Source organism: Pleurodeles waltl, chromosome 1_1 (assembly GCF_031143425.1).
Source record: "Pleurodeles waltl isolate 20211129_DDA chromosome 1_1, aPleWal1.hap1.20221129, whole genome shotgun sequence".
Classification (NCBI taxonomy): Eukaryota; Metazoa; Chordata; class Amphibia; order Caudata; family Salamandridae; genus Pleurodeles; species Pleurodeles waltl.
Window position 1 is genome coordinate 991160467 of NC_090436.1, and position 22234 is coordinate 991182700.

Genomic DNA, 22234 nt, shown 5'->3' on the forward strand with positions numbered 1-22234 from the left:
CCGAGCATCAGAACCACTCCATTGAAGTCTACGATGGTCCATGCAAAAAGCGCAGAACTGGATTAGAGACTGCTTTTGTGACAAGGTAACTGTTCAAAATACTCCCTATTGGCCCCTTTGACGTTCCCCCGTCAGAATTGTTCACACAGTACTGGCCAGAGTAGTTGAACACAACTCTAAAAGTTTTGGAAAGTTTCTAAACTTTGCGGTTACCAATGCTTTTTTACGCTTTTGAGTGAAAAGCTGAGATTTACATTTTACTTAAGAATATTCATCACCGGAACCCTCCAGTGGAAATTGCTCATTTTGGTGTCTAAAATTCATAAGAATATGGTCTAGTTTATGATTTGGTGTCAAGTTTCTTTCATGTGCAATGACTTTTTTTATTGAATTGTGTGGTGTGTAAAAATGCTTTACACTAGTAGTTAAGCCTTGATGCTTGAAGAAGTAGCTACACAGGCTGAGCTACAGGTTTAAAAAATGAGCCTGACTGGACCCAAAACTGTTTATTGAGTGTATTACATGGGGAGGTTGTACAATCAAACCATATAATGCACCAACATCCTCACACTCAAACTTTCTGAAAGATTTGCCTTCAGTAAATTATCCCAAAAACAACAATATGATAGAAAATGTTTGAATTAATCTCAGCCACTGGCAATCACTTGGGCCACATTCCAGATCATCTTTCGTTTGCCCACATTGCATGCTAAATAGAGACCTGCCTGATGCAAATCAGCATTGGTCTTGCTTCTGTAAGAGCATTCCACCTCGAACTACCAAGCCAGTCTCCTCTACAGGGGAGCACAAGCAACCCCAGATTTGCTGAAGGCCACATTCCAAACCATTATTCTTTTACCTTTTCTGCCATTCTATACAGAGACCTGCCTTAAGCACATTCATCTTGGCCCTGCTCCTGTAGGAACAGTCTAACCCAAAGAGTCAGGCTAGACCCCTCCAGATGGGAACATATGCAACCCCAGACCATTTTTGATCTACCAAGGTGTCATCAGTGAGATAGAGTGTCAGTCTTTTGACAGGGTTAGCATGAGCTTGGGACCTAAGTCCGGACACACACATTGCACTTAGGTTGTCTACTGCAAGAATAACAAGGTGAAAGGAGGAATATTTGAATTCATCTCAGACACTGACAGTCGCTCCAGCCGGATTTCATCACATCTTTCTTTTTAGCACTGTGGCATTCTAGAGAGAGATCTGCCTTATGCAAATCAATCTATGTTCTGCTCCTGTCCAGCCTAACTCCCATGTCAGGTCCATTCCAGATGGGTATATAAGCAACTTCTGACCCGTTCTGACCAGCTAAGGTCTTGTCAGTGAAGTATATGTTGAGTCATATGACACAGTTAGCATGGGAGTCACATCTGAGCACACTTGTCACACTTAGGATGTAAATTGGCCTCAAGTTTGCTTGTGTTCCCATCTGAAAAGGAGCTGGCCAGATCAACTGCTCATAATGAAGGAGTAAAACAAAGCACTTTGTCAAGCATTGTGACACAGGAGATTCATGCTGCATATTATATCATTGTAAGAAATCAACCTTTTCTTTTTGGTCAAACCAGGTATTTCATCTTTTTCTGGATCTTTATTTTTTATTGTCATTAGAACTTTGGACACTTTACCCCTTCTAAACAGGAGTAAAGTGCTAATGCTCCCCTATTTAAACATAGTTAAACTGACTTACCCCTGTTTACCACATTTGACTTGCCTATAAGTCCCTAGCATATGATACAGAAAGTACACCCAGGGCTTGGAAATTAAATAAAAACATGTGGGCTGCAGCACCTAATTTGCTATCCACTGGGTTGGCATGTAAAACATTCCTTTAGGCCTAACATGTGTAATCTGACTGCAGCAGCCTAAAAACCTGGTACCAAACTTGTCAAAATCTGATTTTAAATATTATCAAGTGCACCCCTAAGTACACCTTCTCGCACAAAGGCTAGGGGCCTGATATTGAAGAGAAGAGAATTTGTTAAGTTAAAGTTGGTATGTTCCTCTAGTGGCTAGACCCCAAAAGTTATTTTTGCTGGTAGAGCTGTAACTGGATCCTAGAAATGTCAATCAAGGGATTATAAACTTTAATCTGTGGCGTTTGACAGAAAATGGCCAAATATCCATTCAAAGACTATGGGGGTCATTACGACCCTGGCGGCCGGTGGTAAGTTGACAGTAACACCGCCAACAGGCTGGCGGTGTTCCGCCAGCTATTATGACCGTGGCGCAATAGCCACGGCTATACCGCCGGCCCCTCCACTATACCGCCAGGCTTCCGACTGGCGGTCGTAATCCCCAGGGCAGCGGTGCAAAACAGTCTTTTTAAAAGACCGCCAAGGTTGTAATGACCCCCTATATTTTTATATTTTTAAAAGTTAAATGCATTGGTCAAATTAGATTTGTAACAATTATTTAGGAAATGTATCTTTTAGAAAGTCACCTTTGTCCTGTGTGACTATCCTGGCAGCTAATTTGCATTAACCCTGCTAGCAGCTGCCCACCAAATACTTGACCTTCGGCAGATGTGAATGTGTTGCCAGAGATAAACAATGGCTTAGGCTTAGTGATAGTATCGACAGGGTGTGAGCATTGGATCTCTAACAGCCCAGGAACAGCAATTGGGTGGACCCAGGAGCTTCATTAACTTGAAAACGACGGAGCCAAGGCATTCACAGTTTACTGTCAGGAGAGATCTGAAGAAGGGAACGTCTTTGTCTTCAAGACCCACATTAGGCAGGCTGGAGCTGAACCCAGTGGGAGTGAGGCAACCCCAGAATTGTTTTGGAGTGGCACAGGGGAGGGACCTGCTCATTTCTCTAGCCACACCTCTGGGTGAACACAAAAACTCAAAGGAGGTAGGTTCACCATTTTGGATTTTAGGCATGATCAATTTTTGATGCATGTTTCTCATGCACAGCCTCAGGTTTTCCCCATTGGAGCATTTTGAGCACTATAAAAAAAGTCTAAGGACCTGAGTTAGATGTTGGCGGTAACGGTCCCGCTGCTACATTTTTGACTGAAAACTGATCCACTGCTGTGACAGTCTGCCTGCCGTATTTAGATGTTGGTGGTCCAATAGCCGGAAGGCTGCATTCAAACTGCTGTCTCTGCCAAGAAACACCCCCGCATCAATGGTGGGAGAAGGGAAAGTGGCTGCCTTCAGAACCCAGCAACCCTTCCTTCTGTGCAGATTTGGATGTGCCTTACCGTCAAGCAAAAAGTCACAACTTCCACTTCTGAGTTGGCAGATTGGGGGAAAAGGGGTGAAAACAAACCTGTTTTCCAAATTCCACCTCCAATCTCGACTGGACAACATCTGTCATCACTGCTACCACTGACCCACAGTAAAAGCACAACCCTCCCCGTTGCTGGGCTCGAAGGTAGGGGTGCCTCATTGCCAGGGTGCATTGAATGGTTACTTCAAGGGAGGTCCTGATCATATTGCAGGCATATATATGTCACAGTATTTTTTTTAAATCACTGTGACATGCATATATCGAAGACATGAGTGGGTCAGACATGGATGGGGATACTCTGGCACACAATACATATCGCAAACATACACACATGTCATTGTGGTGTCATTATTCATTGCCAAATGTCTGCTGGCACCACAATGACATATAATCACACATGACAACAGTGACCACTTGTGTGCATTGAAAAAGGTCCTGTACTAGGAGGTTTTGCTATCTGTTGTTTATGTGAATCAGTACATGTATGTGTGTGTGTGGATCGACTGGTTGAGGTGGAGGGAGCTGAAGTGGATGGTGTGGTTGTGTCTGTATGTATGTCACTTACATATGGGATCGATGTGTTGTGTATGTTGTTTTGCCATGTAGCCTATTGAGGTGGGTGTATTGTGTAGCAGATGTTGTTGTGATGTGTTTAGCAGTGCTTGTGTATGAGTTTATCTGTGCAGCTGAGTGTGTAGTGTTGGTTGCTGTGGTTGTGTATAGGTGCAGTGTCAATGGTGTGTGTGTGTTGTGTCATGGATGTATCTCAATGTGTGTTTTTGCTTGTACCGGTTGTGTTGTTTTGGAATTGTAATGGATAATGGTGTGTATGTGATGTGTTGTGTAGTGTGTAATGCAGGGGGACACATATGGCAAAGTGTGTGTGCGTTACTTACCTCTATTCCATAGCCACTGCCATTGTATGAAGTCCATTGTGTCCCGCTGACGTTTCCCTCCATCAGCAATTTGTCACCAGTCCACTGCTAGAAGAGCTGTGACATCTAAATATGACAGACGGAACACCATTACCTTGATGGTCTTTTCGGTCCTGTCGCCAATTTAGCTTGGCAGTAACATTGTCAATATCTAAATCAGGCTTAGTAAGAAGGTAACATTTCTAGCAGGGAAGAACTCACTTGGACTTATCAAGCCGTGCTCCACTGTGGGCAGCCTGAAATCACACCTAGGTCCTGATCTACAGTTTTCATAGACTATCATTAACATGTAGTGCTTTTATGTGATATTTTTATTTAAAACTTCAAAAAGTGATATCTTGGCTTCCCCTTATTGGATTTTTTCATTTTGATGTCATTTCCTTTCATTGATTAAATGTTTTTGCATTCTTGTAATTCAGTTTGGGATTTTATTGCTTGGTGTTTTGACTTTATTACTGTTACAAATTGGGTCTGTAGTTGGCAGAGGTATGCACCCTGTCCAAGTAGGGACTACAATCCTAGTCTGGATAACTTACAACACATTCAAAAACATATAAGTACACTTTTTCGTAGTAAGAACTACTCAATACCAAGTCATAGAGAAGAGATAGTTACCTGAAGCATTTGCTTGTTAGGAGCAAGTGCCCTCACCCACTGTTAGGTGGCATACATCCTCATCGGGCCAGTTTCCCATCAGGCTGGCACTCTTTGCCGGAGATATTTTTGATGAGTGCCGAAAAAAACTGGAAGTGTAGAATGTATTCCAGTATATAGTGTAGTGAAAGACTACTAAAGTTACAACACAACCAAAATTATCAGGTGCTCACCCTCTGGTAGCTTGCCACGCATCAGGCAGGCTAAATGTAGAAGGAAATGTGTAAAGCATTTGTTCAATAACTCATACAGAATCACAGTGAGACCACCACAAAAAGACTTCACAGCAGGTTGGAAAAATAGAGACCAAAATGATAATAACCCATCCAGTAGAAGTCAACATATGATTTTTTTAAAGAATAAATGCAAAATAATACTTAGAAGCAAATTGCGCTCTTCGGGATTACTTTAGGTTGTGTTGGACGGGAGCAAAGTCAAAGTTTGCGCCAACAGTGATGGACTGCAGGCCAGCTACTGGAACCATGCAGGACCTGTGGAACAAAGTACCTTTCCTGATCACAATAACGAGATGCGCAGTCATTGAGTCAATCGTGTCCACGCAGGTAAGGCAATGTGTTGATCTATCCTGTGCAGTGATGGTGATGCGTAAGTTCTGAAGGCAAACGCTGGAGTCAAGATGAGTAAGTGTGATGCGCTGAGTTACTCAATGCAGTTGCTGGGTTTGTACACTGAGGCACCAGAAAATCAGGGTTACGATGCATTGGGCTTTCAAGGCAATATGTGGGTTCCAAAAATGATGCTCTAAGAGCGGGTCGATGTGCCAGCTCTGCTATACGCTGACGAGAGATGCGTCAATTTCAGTGAGGCAAGTATCTGGGTTCACATCCAGTGAACTAGGCACAGGGGTAGAGACTTTGATGACCCTGAGTCTCAAGCAACAGGATGCATGCCAACAAGCCCTTAGGGATCATTTGTGGTAGAAGGCCAACCACTCTCTACAGGGTCAGATAACAGCAGACAGCAGGACGGTACAGCAGAGAAGCAGTCCTTCCATGTCCGCAGTCCAGCAGAGTAGCAGTCCTTGTTGCAGCACAGCAGTTCTTCTGGCAGAATCCAGTTGTAGGTCTAAAACTCTCTGATTTGGTGGGGTCAGAGGTCCCGGCTCCAGACTATCATTAGGTAATCAGCCCTTTGTGTGGGGAAAGGCACTTCCTATTCAGGTGTGTCGCCTCCCGCTCACTCTTCTTGCCCAGGAAGTGCTATCAGAATGCAAATGAGTTCTCTGGTGGCGGACAGGCCCTTGAAGGGGCCAGTGGCCTACAGATGGTTTGACTCATCTGCCCATTAAAAACTTAAAGCTGCTCTCAAAGCAGTACCCTTCTCCCGCCAACTAGTTAAACTAGCTAGAGCCGATTACAAGGTCGCCCTTGAAAAAAAGGAAACTGGAAATTAGGTCTAAGGCCTGGGACGAATCTTTGACTTCCTCTGAGCTAAAGGATTCATCCAAATTTTGGAAAGTGATAAATCACCCTTACTTTTCAGATAATAATACTAAGGTTGATGATTGCCTTATTGCCGAGGACCTCTGGGTAACCCATTTTAGGAAAGTTTTTGTCCAGAAAATAATGAGAACCTGTATATAGAAGATTATCCTATAGCACATTCTATTTTAGACCCTAATACTAAGGCCCTAGATATTACCTTTGATCTCCATGAGGTCTTAAGTGCCATCAATCGATCAAGGCAGGTAAAGGCTCCTGGCCCTGATGGGGTTCCCGCTGATCTTTTTAAATCTGAAATTGACCTTTGGGGCCCGCTAGTTACAAATGTGCTGAATAGTGCCGTAAATAGTAATGTGCCCATCTCATGGAAATCGGCTATTATTGTTCCCATTTTCAAAAAAGGAAACAGACAAGATCCTTCCTGTTACAGACCAATTTCCCTTATTGATTCGACGGCAAAGATTTTAGGAAGCGCAATCTTATTCCGTTTAGAAGATTGGGTGACTGAGGCCCAGATTTGATCCCCTATTCAATTTGGTTTTTGACCCGGTGTAGGTACAGTTGAGCAAGTTTTAAATCTGCATCTGATACTCAGTAAATATGTGATAGTCAAAAAAGAGTCCATTCATTTGGCATTTATTGATCTAACTAGTGCCTTTGACATGGTTAATAGGTCGAAGCTATGGCAAATCTTAGGAGCATTAGGCCGCGATACGTCCCTTTTGGAGCTTATTAAACGGCTACACACAGATTTAAAGTTTTTTGTTCAGACTGGTTTACATGGGCAGAGAACTTCTCCCATTCCGTCAACAAGGGGTGTAAGACAGGGATGTATCTTAGCGCCCTTTCTTTTTTTGATCTACATAAATGGGCTCTATGACTCGCTGGTAAAACATGCAAAGGATGTACCAAAGATGGGCCAGAGATCACTCTCAGTTTTATTATATGCTGATGATGCAGTTTTAATTGCTCGCACCGCAAATGGTTTACAGGGACTTTTGGACCTATTTCACAATTTTATGTTGAACCTTGATCTGAAAGTAAATTATTCCAAGACTTTTGTTATGACATGTGGCCCATGTAACACAAAGTCTAAACAATTTATTATGGGAGGATATATTTTAAATAAGGTGAATAATTTTTGTTATTTAGGCTTGCATATGAGTTCCTCTCTGTCCTGGAAGACACATATTAACTTCAAGCTGCAGCAGCTGACAAGGAATAACAAAGCGTTTTTTCGCTTTACTAGTAAACTAGGCCACGGACTCCCTGCACAGATGAAAACACTCTATAACTCCAAGTGAACTGCAACAGTCCTATACGGGGCAGGAGTTTGGGGCTATAACAAAATTCCCTCTCTCCAGAGCGTTGAAAATAAATTCCTGCGTAGATTACTGATGGTTCCAAAATGTACAGCAAATATCATCTGCCACAAAGAAATGGTTCAGCGTTTTTTGGAGGACAGGGTCTCTATTGCTCCCCTACTATTCTGGATTAGATGCTGGTTAAACCCTGCAGCAGCAAACCTTGTTCAAGACTGCATTTCTGATTGCCTACAATTAGTCAATTCAAATAGGATTCCCTGGCTTAAGTTTCTGCGAAACTCCTTTGAGAAGCTAGGGCTCAGGTATATGTTTGACGAATCCCATTTGTTAACTACAAATTCTGGGACTGTCTTGAAATCAACTTATTCTGAGCACATTTCAGAGCTGAGATTTTATAGTTCCCTGAAACTGAAATCCTTCGATCCCTATACACGGAATGTGACTGCTCCATGCCTTGAACCCTATTTGACCTGGTTTTCAAGTTTTAGAACAGTTTCTCTTTTAACACTTTTTAGATTTAATCTAATTCGTTTTAAGGTAGCCTTCCCCGAACCATGTTTCTGGAAAAATGATTTACCATTCTGCCCTTGTGATTCCAAGTCAAATCAGAGTACCTCGCATTTTCTTCTTTTATACGCTGCTCCCAGAAAGGCTTTTATCCTACCGATTTTATGTCACCTTAGACCTATCCACTACAAGGAAGCTTTATTATATTTCCAGAGACTGTCAGATATTTAAACCTGTCATCATGTACTATATTTTGTTATAGCTTCTTTAAGTATTAGGAAAAGGTCTACTGTATTTTAAATTTGTATATTTTAGTGAAAGTCTACTATTTAAGATAATATCTGTACTTTTGAGCTTTTGTTATTTCTTAATCATGTTTAGTATATTTATCTGCTATTTGTCTAGGGGTTTTAGATCGGATGTTTATATGGTGTTTTTAGAAACCGTGTTATAGTTTTAAACGTGTTCTACATTATTTATAAATCGGTAATATGTGTTCTGGTTTGCACTTATATGGCAACTGCCAAATAAAGTATACTGACTGACTGACTGACTGACTGAGTTTTCTGTCACACCCACCCTTCCTCTGTTTGTGGCTGTTTTGAGGAAATGCGCAAAATTTAGCTATCAGCCACCCCAGACATGTATTGAAAGCAGCCTGCAAGGCAGACAGAGAAGTAAGGACAGATAAATGTCCACTTTCTAAAAGTCACATTTCTCAAATAGTAATGTTAAAGCCGACTTTACCATTATATATATAATTTATCATCACCATTACAAAGTCATGAAACATGATGCAGCTACTCCTTTCTGATCAGGAATTACAGCTTAAGCGTCCTCAAAAAGACCACTGCTTGGGCAGTGCAGGGATCCTCCTGCTCAGAACCCTTGAAATGCACTCTGTCTGCTGTGCAGACAGTGTGCATTTCGAGGGTGCTGGTGCCCCTTGCGTGTGGCAGCATTGCTGCTGGCTTTATTATGAGCCGGCAACAATGCTGCAACACCTTTCCTACTAGAAACTTAGGTTTCTGCCAGTCAGCCCAGTGGGAAAGTTTAATGGGGCTGGCGGGGAGGTTGTCAACTTCATGACGAACTCCCCTTATGGAGTTTGGTAGAAGTATGTTTCTGTCGACCAAACTCATAATCAGCCCCTTAGTACCATTAACTTGGGTAATAGAAACCTGTAAATCGTACAGCACTTAGAAAAGGTAGAAGTCTGGTATCAAGCACTACATAGAAACTAATTATTATTACATTTTTAGGACGATCTGAAGCAGGCAACAAAATGGTAAATTTGTGAATTACAGGTAGTAATTTTTTCAGTTGTTTTCAAAGTGATTCAAACTTTTCTGAACAGCCTAAAAAAATATTTTAGGATGTTTTAACTCAAAAAGTCCAACTTGTGAAAACCATGATTTATTTTTTAAGCAGTAAGTAAGTAAGCAGTCTCAAATATTTTGAATTATTCAACTAATTCTTCTTACTTACTAAAACAATTATGCTACTTCTTTAGACTAGATCCTATTTTTTTTAAAACCTAAATTGTTTTTGATATTTAAAAACTATTTAGTCATAGTCATAATGTCTGTCAACTGTTTTCAAATGATCTTTTAAGAAACAGAAACTAACACAAAATGTTTGTTCTAAAAATTGTCCCCAAAAATAATGTTTGAACTCAAACTACTTGTGAAATAAATGCCCAGCACTACTGGTAAGGTTAATGGCACTGTTAGGATTCATGGGTCATAAGCAAGTTTCTAGTTTGAGAAAAAAATATGTGTGAAACAGAGGTTAAACCATGAAGTCAACTGTGATTGATCACTTTTTTATAGCAAAATTAACATGCAGGCTTCCACATCTCAACTGTATGCCTCCAATCAAGGCATTCGTTTATACACTATGGGCCATATTTCTAATCCAGTTTGCATTGCCTTTGCATCACACAAAGTACTACATATGTGATGCAAACCTTAAGTGAGATTTATGAAGCCATGCAATGCCCCCTTGCGTAGCCCTTAGTGGTTTCATAAATCTCGAGTAATGCAACAGAGTGCAAATCACAGTGTTGCAGTACTCTACACCAAGTAGGTGTTTCCATGTGTGTTGGTGGGTGCTTCCACGCAACATCCATGGATTGTAACGCATTCCTAGATTTACCAGAACTGATAGACCTTGGAATGCGCCTAAAATCTACGCCTCTGTAGGTGCGATGTAACGAGGAGAAATATGTTTATTTCTCCTTGCTTTTGTACTCTACAGTACACATGGAAAGAGAAAAAAAGCGTCAGAGGATTGTTTCTTGCACAAAAACAATCCTGCATACAACACAGTCACCCTTGCATCGTGGTGCAAGGGTGTCTGCCTTGGCAAGAGACAGCCAAGAGGGTGCCTGCTCAGGGGAAAGGCAGGAATGCGCTGTGTTCTTTTAAATATGATGCATTCCTGGCCTTTCCCTCTCATGCAGTGCAGCACAGCGAGGGGACTTCCTGTGCAAGACTGTGTGATTATTCTCATAAATATGTCTCTATGATTTTAGTCAAATTAGTAGGCTGATGACTATTGCCAGCGACAGATCTAAATGGCATGTTTCCATAACTGAGATGCCTCTTTACTAGTGACATAAGTAGGTGCCAGGTATAGCAGAGAGCCTGATAAGATGACATTGATTAAACTGATGAAGACTTCCAACTGGATAGGGCTAAATTTATTCAGAAAAGAGGCAGATGAAGTGAGAGTCTCAAGAGAGATGAGTGTTTCGACGTTCTGAGACTCAATTAAAAGTAGCATAGACAGTGCTCATTGTTATGTGAAAAAAGCAGAAAACTCATGCTTTATGTGAAAAAGCGCTTCTAGTATGGATCAAATGTCCTTAGGTGTGACATGTGTCGGATATAAAAGAGACAAGCACTAGCTTCCCGAAACCCACAACTAAAATCCTTAAAGATATACTGCCTAAAGTCCACAAACACATCACAGGCCTACTACCACCTGTACTCAATTAAAAATGTTTAATAGCACAAATTAAAAGAAAAACACCAGTGATACACACCGTGCCCATATAAGGAAACAAAACACAGAAATACTTCAACAGTTTACAATGAAACATAATGAGGAACCTTTACTTTTACATGATAACCTGAACAATGAGAAATTAATCCTAATATCCTCTACAGGGAATAGCGTATTAAGGCTAACCATTGTCAAACCTGGATGATCGATGAGACCTTCAAAATTGGTATCAAACCATTCACTCAGATAGACACAATACATGGTGAATGTCAAACCACAAATATCCCTTTTACAAGTGCCCTAATAACAAATAAACATAGCAGCATTTGCTCCAACCTCTTAAACCACATTAAACATAAAATAAATAACTACTATCCAAATAAATAATCATAGACTTTGAGCAAGCTACGATTCAAACCCTTTTAAGAATTTACTCTCACACAGCCAAACAAAGCTGTTGCGATCATTTCAATCAAAGCAGAGGGATACACCTTCAGCAATCTTAACTAACTGTAGAATATTCTAGAAACAGTCAATTTGCCTTTGAAATAAAGAAAAATGTTAGCCCTAGCCTATGTCCCTTTCACAGAGGTAGCTAGTCACTACATTTGCTAATAGTCCCCTAATGGACAATTTCAAAGACCCTTAGGTTGGCAGACTGCATCACTCTGGACACAGATGCCAATCCAAATTCCACATACCACAGTGGAATGTGTATGATAGCCTCTTGGTACACAAAGCCAAATCAAAGAGCACAGTGCGAGGATGGCACAATGCCTTCTATTACATGCTAGGCAGATCCCAATCTACACTCTATAAATATACAGAGGCATTACAAAAAGAGAAAAGCTACCAACAACTACAAATAGAGCAATCAAGTCTGATAGTCAAAGAGCCCCAATCTATGCAAATGAACCAAAAAGCGTACGGGGTGCCATAATTTAAAGTCAAACTCTTGATAAATAACAAAAGAGTAGATAACATACAAACAATAGCCAAAATCAAATTATAGAAGAAATAGTAACCTACCATAGTCCAAAGACGTCTTCTAAACCAATTTGAAAAATCTTTTCTTTAATAAGAAATATATTAGTTTCATACATCAGTCTAAAAATTAAACTAAAGTCCAATGTTAATGAAGAATTAGATGATAAAACGATATGTAAATTATTTAAACAAAAAATGTCATGATAGCCAGCAAAAAACTGAAAACCAAATTCCATCAATCACATAAATAAACAACACAGAAACCACACAATTCCAAATAACAACCACATAATATTTACACAAATAATAAATATAACATGTCCCACCCAAGGAAATGAAATTAAAAAAGGCTTGCTGTTGTGTAGCTGCAGATCTTCCTCTGCATCCATGTTATCAAAAATAGTAATCCATAAAAAAAAAAAAAAGAAACTGGAAAACACTTATTGAAAAAGCCCCCAAAAATGAAAAGAGTAAACCAAATTCAATAAAGATCCTTCAAAGCAATTTAAAATATCTACAAACCATAAAAGACCCAAAAAGGTGTTCTAGAAACACTTCGGAACATCCAAAAAAAGAAATCAAAGTAAAAAAGAATTCGTTTTATTATAAACCAAAAAATGATTTCCTGACAAAAATGGAAAATGTCACTGCCCACAGGACACTTCCATAGAAAGAAACCTGTAAAGTAAATATGAAAACCCACCCACAAAACAGTACAATCCCAAAAATACATATACATCACACCTCAAAACACTATAGCTACCCTCAAGACTTCCTCCCATGTACCCCCATCGTCCAAACCCTTAAAAAATCCTTAGAAAATAACTTACCCATTCTGATGAACAGCAAAACCTTACTACAACCTGATTCTGGGAAAATAGACTAAAAATAACAGAAATAGTTTACATAGTAGAAGACTATCTGCCCATAAAAATGAATGGCAAATAAGGTAAAAAAGTTAAAAAATGTGTGGAAAAAATCTAAAACATTATTAAATATGTAAAAGTATAAATTAAATAATAGTATATGACACTGATTAAAATAAAGGATTAAGACGGAGTGCGTTGTTATTATCTTTGTGGTCTTGCTATATATCTATCTATATATATATATATAGATATATATTTACATTATTTTTAATATTTAAATATATATCGAAAAAACCTATAATAAATGGTGTTGAAAATATGATTATAAATGAATGTACAAAATCCTAACAAAGTGTTAAACGATGGAACAAATGTAAAAAATGTAACAACATACAATATTATTTAAAAGTAATTTACATTTTCAATTTACTAAAACGCATTAAAAATGTTTTATTTAGTTAACTATGTAAATGGGTATTTTTAATTTGAAATACATATGTTTAAAAATGTGAACATATCCATGCATGAAACTTTGAAAAATTCAACAAGAACGTGTTACTCCTTTATTCTATAAAAATGTAAATAATTATATTATTGGTTACAAACATTCAACTATGTTTTATTATCTTTCTAAACACCAACACTACAAATGAAATAACACAAAATATTTTAATACATACAAATAAAATTAAAACAAAGGATTTCAGACTAAAAGTACAAACTTAATAATCACATTCCAACATAAAGAATTTTTAAGTGATGAAAGTTACAATTCCCACTCTAATCTAAACCACGTGGAAGACAGCTGAACTCTAAAGGGATAACATTTACTATTGCCACTCCAATCTAAAACAATATGGGGAAAGTGTTGGACAATAAAAGTGTATTATTTACTACTACCACTCCACAACCTATATCAATTTGGGAAGGTGTTGGACACTAAAAGGTAACATTTACTATTCCCACTCCAATCTAAACCAATTTGGGGACAGTCCACCCCAATCTTAACTAATTTGGGGAAAGTGTTGAACACTAAAAGGTTGTCAATTACTATGCTTGCTCCAACCCATACCAGTTTGTGGAATGTGTTAGACAATAAAAAGGATGACATTTACTGTTCCCACTCCAGTCTTAATTAATTTGGGGAAACTGTTCCCACTCCAACCTGTTCCAATTTATGGATGGCGTTGGAGACTAAAAGGGACACTACAGTAGTGACCTTTACTATTCCAACTCCAATTTTAACCAATTTGGGGAAAGTGTTGGACACTAAAAGGGTGTCATTTACTATTCCCGCTCCACCCTATACCAGTTTGGGGGAGGTGTTGGACTATAAAAAGGATGACATTTACTTTTCCTACTCCATTCATAAACAATTTGGGGAAACTGTTGGGAACTAAATGTGTGTCATTTACTATTCTCACTCCAATGTATACCAATGTGGAGATGGTGCTGGACACCTAAAGGTAGTAGTTATTAGTCCCACTCCAGTCCAAACCAATTTAAAGAAGGTGTTGGACACCAAGGTGGTGGAAAATACTATTCCCACTCCAATATAAACCAATTTGGAGACAGTGTTTAACATTAAAGAGGAGATATTTACTATTCACACTCCAATCTAAAGCAATTTAGGGAAAATGTTGTACAGTAGAAGGGTCCCATTTACTATTCCCACTCTAATCTATACCAATTTGAGGGCGGTGTTGCACACTAGATGGGCGTCATATACTATTCCCACTCCAATCAATTCCAATTTGAAGAAGGTTTTGGACACACAAGTGGTGAAAATAGTATTTTCTTTCCAAGCTAAAACAATTTGGGGACACTTTTGGACACTAAAGGGGAAACATTTACCATTCCCACTCCAATCTAAACAAATCTAAGGAAAGTAATGAACACTAACAAGGTGTCATTTACTATGCCCATTTCAATACATACCAATTTGGGAAAGGTGTTGAACACTAAAAGGATAACATTTACTATTCACGCTCGGACCTATACCAATTTGGAGAAGGTATTGGACACTAAATAAGTGATTTTAATATTTGCACTTCAATCTAAATATATTGGGGGAATTTCTTGGACACTAAAAGTGTGATATTTACTAGTCCCACTCCATTCTAACCATATTGAGAAAAGATGTTGGACACTAAAAGGGTGACGTTTACTATTCACACTCCAATCTAACCATATTGGGGAAAGGTCTTGAACCCTAAAGGGTAAAATTCACTAATATCACCACAATATAACCATGCTGGGGGGAAGGTGTTGGGTAGTAAATTGGTGACATTAACTATCCCACTCCAATTTAATCACATTGGGAGAAGAAATAGGACACTTAAAGGGTGAAATGTACTACTGCCACTACAATCTAACTATATCAGAGAATATATTGGACCATATTGTGGAAAGGTGTTGAACACTGTGGGTCTTCTTACAAGTTTTGCGGTCTTGCAGTCTGTGCTACGGCATTGTCCTCGGCTCCCTGAGGAGCCAAGGCCAATGCTGCTGCGCTGTTTCCACCAGGCTGACCAGCAGAAACCTCCTAATACAGAGGTTTCCGCCCATCAGCCTGGTGGAAACATTTTAATTGGGCCGGGGGGGAGCTCTGCTGCGGTCTGCTTCCTACAGGTCTGATGGGCAGATGGTCAGCCTTGCAAACTCATATTGAGGCCCTAAATGGGTCACACTTACAATTTCCACTCCAATGCAGGGTTGGCAGGACCCATCGGGCACATGTAGACAGTAGGTCAGACTCCTGTGAAGGTCAAAAGCCTATAGACTAGCAGAAAGTGAAACCATACCCAATCAGGGTATTTGAGATTAGCGAAAACATTAGGTACATTCACAAGAGTTGTGGTGAATTCAGATTGAGAGGCCCAGAAAACAATTGACAAGGCACTAGCTGCTCACAGACTAGATCATGCATTACTTCTTACATGTTCCACTGGAAGATGAAAGGCTGGAATGTAGAATCCTTCAAGTCTGTCACTCAACAGATTCTGCATGAACATTGACAGTCAAGGTCCAGCACAGAGTGTTCATGCTAGATTGCTTCTCTACAGCTGTGTGTTTAAAGGGAACATGCAATGATGACACATAATAATAGGTTCAACCATTCTATAAAGAAAGTTGATTTCAGGTAACTTGGAACAAATATTAATTCCACAAGCAGAAGCAATTGTAACTACTTAGGACAAAGCCCTCCACTTGGACCAAACCTCAACATACAATTGTGGGGCATGAATTTTCATATAAATCCAGCTGAGAAAGTAAGCATATAAACAACACTAATTCAAAACAACTTAAGTATACATGAGAATACAACACATTTCCCCATCACAAAAAAACGTAAAGAAAAAACAATTGTATATCTCTAAATTAAAAATACTACAATAAGCATTACAGTGTAAGTTAGAAAAAAAGCAAGAATGTTAAAAGTGAAGTATAAAGATAATTATTCAGGTAAAGACAAAAAAACTAAACATATATATATCACTGGCTTACATTATATTAGTAGAGACTGTATATAAGGATAGTAAAAGTGAAATAGAAAGAAGACTATACTTCAAATTCTTTGATTATCAATAGATTTTTTTTAATCTTTCCACCCCAACCTAACATAGCACAGCTCTAGCATGAACCTACCAATCTTCCTTAAAGTCAAGTATTCTGAGAATTTGGCCAATCAATTCCTTACAGCCTTACTGCCCTATTACAGCCACACAGGCAGGACCGCCAACCTCCAAACAAAAAAGACGGACTGCCAGCGGTATGGTGGCCCAGAAATAGGTGGTCCGACTTCCATTGTCAACAGCACAGTGACCAACCACTGACCTTAGCAAGCACACAGTTGCCGTGGTGAACCTCCATGGCAGTCAGCGAATTGCATACTGAAACACGATGGTCCACGGTCAGCAAAGTAATACACAACTGCACATTGGATGAATTTGAAAACAACATAACTGACACACATTGCTACACTGGACACACCTGCAAAGGACACTATAAAACACACCCCTTCACAGACCGCAATCCTTTGCATTTTCAACGCAAATCACAGAGACCAGAAAGCTTTTTGTCCACAGTGTCCATATATTAGGCACCCCTTTTTTACCATCCCACTGAACATCCTGCAAACACTTTTGCCCATTCACACCCTATTGAATTTCCCCTGTTTAGTAAGTCATTGTCACTCACTTTTTTAGCTCCACCATGCCAAGATGATTTACGAGTCATGGTGGATGAAATCATAGGAGTAGAAACACAGTTGTTTGGAGCACAAGTCCAGCATACTCCTCTCAGTAAGAAAATAGAAATGTGGGATAGGATTATTGACAGAATGAATGCTGTAGGCACCACCCTGTGCACAAGGGAGGACATCAGGAAGAGGTGGAACAACCGGAGGGGCAAGGTCTATTCCCTGGTTGCCAGCCACCAGCTGCAGGCCAAGAAGCCTGGCGTTGGCTCTTCCAGTACACTATTACATCTCTTTTGTCTGGGAGGTGAAGGTCTTGGCCATCCTGCATCCTGAGGGATTAACAGGAATATCTGGGAAAGTGGAGTTTGGTAAGTTAAAACACAAAACAATGTCACCAGAATGCAATCATAGCTCAGCTTTTGCCTCATTTGCTGTAACTCCACTCACCAGCCCAGTGTTTACCTGTCCAAAGACCTCTAATGGGCAACTCACAATTGAAGTGTACTCACCTGGGAGATGACATTTGTATAGTGTGTGTAGCACAAGGGCTGAAATTACTTCAACTCCCAGCAGGCCCTATTCCTATTTCTATATCTCTATATCTCCAAACACCAGTAGTCACTTTCCCAAAGACCCCTGTTTGTTTTCTTTCTAATTAAAGGTACACACCCACGAGGATAACATTTGTCAAGTGTGTGTAGTACAGGCACTGACATGACTACAACTCCCAGCAGGGACTATTCCTTTAACCACAAACAATAGCACAGTGGCCCCATGCTACAATACATCTGTTAGTGAACTCACAGTTGTAGTGTACTGACCTGGGGGATAACTTTGGTCAACTGTGTTTAGTAGAGAGAGTGACCTGACAGCAACTCACAGCAGACACTCTTTCTCCAACTCCAACCAACAGCATAGTGGTTGCATGCCCCAACACATCTGTTTCACAATAATCAATTGCAGTATACTCACCTGGAGGGGATGACATTTGTATAGTGTGTGTAGTAGATAGAGTGACTGACTGCAAGTCCCAGGAGGCACTGTTTATATAACCGCAACCACCAGTCCAGTGTTTGCTTGTCCTACGTCTTCTGTGTGTCAACTCCCAAATGAAGTTTAGTCACCTGGGGGGATAACATTGGTCAAGTGTGTGAAGTAGATCGAATTACCTGATTGCAACTCACAGGAGGTACTGTTTCATTGACTCCAAACACCAGAACAGTGTTCGTTCATTGAAAGACCCCCGTTTGGCAACCCTCCATGTAAGTTTACTCAGCTAGGAGGACACCATTTGTATAGTGTGTGTAGTAGAGCGAGTGACATGACTGCAAGGGCCAGGAGGCTCTAACGCTGTTATTCAACTCACCAGCCAAGTTTCCTCTTCTTCAAAGACGTATGTTTGGTAACTCACACATGAAGTGTACTCACCTGGGGATAATATTTGTATAGTGTTTGTAATACAGGGAGTCACATGACTGCAACTCCCAGAAGGCTCTGTTACTATCACTCCAACTGCCAGTACAGTGTTCTCTTCTCCAAATGCCCTTGTTTTGTAACTCACAAATGAAGTGTAGTCACCTGGGGGGATGACATTTATCAAATATTTGAAGTAGAGGGAGTGACATGACTGCTAAGGCCAGAAGGCTCTGTTTCTCTAACTCCAAACACAAGCCCAGTGTTCACATGCCCAAATACTCATGTCTGTTAACTCTAAATTGAAGCTTACTCACCTGGGAGGATACCATTGGTATAGTGGTGGAACGTAGAGGTAGTGACCAGAAGGCAAAGCCCAATATGTGCTCTTTCTCTAACTTCAACCACAAAACCAGTGTTCATATGCCCAACTCAATCCATTAGTGAACTCTCAAATGAAGTTTACTCACCTGGGTGGATAACATTTGTCAAGTGTGTGTAGTCTAGCGAGTGACATGACTGCAACTCCCAGGAGGCACTGTTTCTCTAACTCCAAACACCAGACCAGTGGTCACTTGTCCAAACACCCTTGCTTGCTAACTCTCAATTGAAATTTACTCACCTGGGAGTGATCAGGATACAGACCATGCTCAACTCTGAGATATGCCTGGCTACCTACCTCTATCTTGACCTGCTAACCCAAGATTAAACTAGTGATCAAAGGAAGGACAGCTTTCCCGGGTGCAAAACAATGATCCGAAAGGCCTCAAGACGCATAACCAGAGCGGTATTGGCAGCAGACACATTCATATTGCACTGACTACATGATGACCCAGTCACATACACAACAAGCTCCTGGGTCTGCCTGCATCACAATCAATTAGGCCTCAAAATAGCCAAAGATATATCTTGCCTAACCACTGTTTTGCCTGCCCTGAGGGCAAGATGGCACTCTAAGGTCATCCTCCCAATGGCAAATGATCTGCACATTTCAGCAACTGCTTCAGTCAAAAAGTTCTGACCAGCTCCACAAATATGATGTCAGTACTTCCAATACCATGGGTACTTGACACAATAGGATTCCCTGCAACTTAACTTTGTACAAGGTCTCTGATTAATATAAACTAACCTGTTGGAGGTAGATGTCACAATACAACCAGTAATATTGTATATTTCACATCAACAGGTCGAGCTGCTACTGGGCACACAGAGACCCCAGAAGAGACTGCCACTACCCCCCTGGATAAAGCCCTCAGTTAAGAAAACACTTCTGGACATCTGGGTGCGAAGGACAGTTCTGGCCCATCTGGGCACCTGGTCAGACACCAACAGTGAGTCTCACTGTGGCCACATCAACACCTCCTAGGCTGGTGCCCTGAACATCACAGGCAACCATTCACCCCCCCAACCTGTGTACCACGCACAGTGTCTACCATATTGTGCCTCCCATTCCTGCATTCTGAGTTGCAGTGCAATACTTTGGCCAATGAGGTTCCAGGGCCCAGCAGGAGAGGGCACCCTGTGGCGAGGGCACAGGGCTGTGGGGGTAGGGTGCATGGGAGTGATGCTGTGGGCCAGTGAAGTGAGGCCACTGGAGTTGCTCCTTGCTAAAACACCATCAGCCACATCTTGGAGGTCTGTCAGGAGTCCCAAGGCCTGATGGGCCAGGTCTTGACCAAACTCTGGGTAATCAAGCAGCCACAGAGGTACATGGAAGAACAGATCTTTCCCTTCCTTTGGCTTATCAACACCAGGCACACTACATCGGTGCAAGCCAATGGAAGCGAGGCCCAGCCAGAGAAAGAGCCCACCCCAGACACACCTCCCTGTGTAGCAGCATATCCACGTCCCACGCAAGTGGGGACATCCAGCAAAGAATCCAAGAGTAGCGGATGGCAAAACACCCACCACTGCCAGCAAGCGACCACTTCATAAAGGACCTCCTTTCTGTGCCACATGTTCACTCTTTTGACTGATCCTCAACCACCTACCAGTTCACATGGGAGGAGTATCCCTAAATGGCAAAAAAGGGTGGTCGTGGGATAACCTAGCCAAACTCCCTTAATTCCCAAGTGTGTTATTGAAAGTGTAAGAGCCTAGTGCTCAACTAGTAGTGACACAAAGCCACCCAAACGGTGTCAAAAAATGCATGGAAACCCTCCAAAAAGGTTTGATAATGATAACTACCCAGAAGCACATAAAATTCAGTTAGAAATGTCCTTGAATCAATCAGTGTTATTTAATGCAGGCATACTGAAATTATACAGGTCCAACGGAATGGTGGTGCAGTCAAAGTTCCTGTATTCCAAATGAAGCTTAGGCAGCCTATGTGTTTTGTCATAGACGACTTTCTCAAGGCCGCAAAAACAAACATCAAAACACCAAATCAATATTAAGGAATATAAAAGATATTGACAAAACAAATGGTAAACACGAATGCCCCAAAGTGCATTGTCATGCACAATGAGTGACTGGAAAAAAGTTTTTTATCATCATCTAATCCATGTCGTAGGAGACCCTTGCGCCCAACTGTGCCATGGAATCAGAGGACCCATCACCAAATTCAAGGAGTATGGAAAGTTAGGTATAAGCAAAGAAAGCAAGATCCTGCAAGGTGAAATGTTAAAGAGAAGATTTATATCAAAATGTAGCTAACTTAATTGAATAATGTCTTTGCAAATGAAGTCTCTATGTCCGGTAAAAAGTCTATTTCATATTTCGCAATGTGGAGATAACTAAAGTGGAAGATCAAATACAGAGCAGAAAAGAGATAAGTACACCGCAGAAGTAAACAATAGACCACCATAAGGCAAAAAATAATATACACACCAATCAACGTTTGTGTCATGAGTACCTGTTAGCTGAGAACGAGGGATCAAAAAAGGATAATGTATACATTAATTAGTCACCGAAAGGGAAGGTGAAGGTTCAGTATTCTAGAGACAAGATGCCAGAGATGCCCTGATAAGTTCACCATGTCAGCAGCACTAAAAAGAGAAGGAGAATATGTGGAAGGCCCATTAAGTATCGTGAAGATACACCATTGTTGAACATGAAATTCAGAAAGGGAGGTCTGGGAAGAAAAGGAGAAAGTTTTGGCAAACTAAGCAAATGTCCTTCTGACCTGATGCAAGGAGAGTCAGGGTAACGTGTGATTGTAGCTGGTCGACCATGCTATTTTTTCCACTTTTAAATACAGTCAAAGATAATAGAAAAAGAATAGAAACGCACTCTTGTAATACACCATAGTAACAAAAACGAGTGCCATGTTTGTAGTGGTAAATATACCTAAGGAAGCAGTGTTAATTGTGGGATTCGTCAATTAGGAAAGTGGTTGGTAAGACCAAAAATTATCTCAATAAAAACCTGGGAAGGCAACAAACCAAAAATCCACCACTATAGCTTATGAGCTGCCAAAGGAGGGGAATGAGGAAAGTGAAAGAAAAAAAATTAGTGACGGTAGAAAAAAACCACAACATTAGATATTGATAGCTAATACGAACAAGTGAAACAGTTTAAAGTTGTGCTTGTGATGTTTAATAAATGACAAACAGTCACCAACTCGTTAGTCATAAAATGAGAAGAGAGCAAATGAAGATAAATTGGACCAGAGAGTTAAA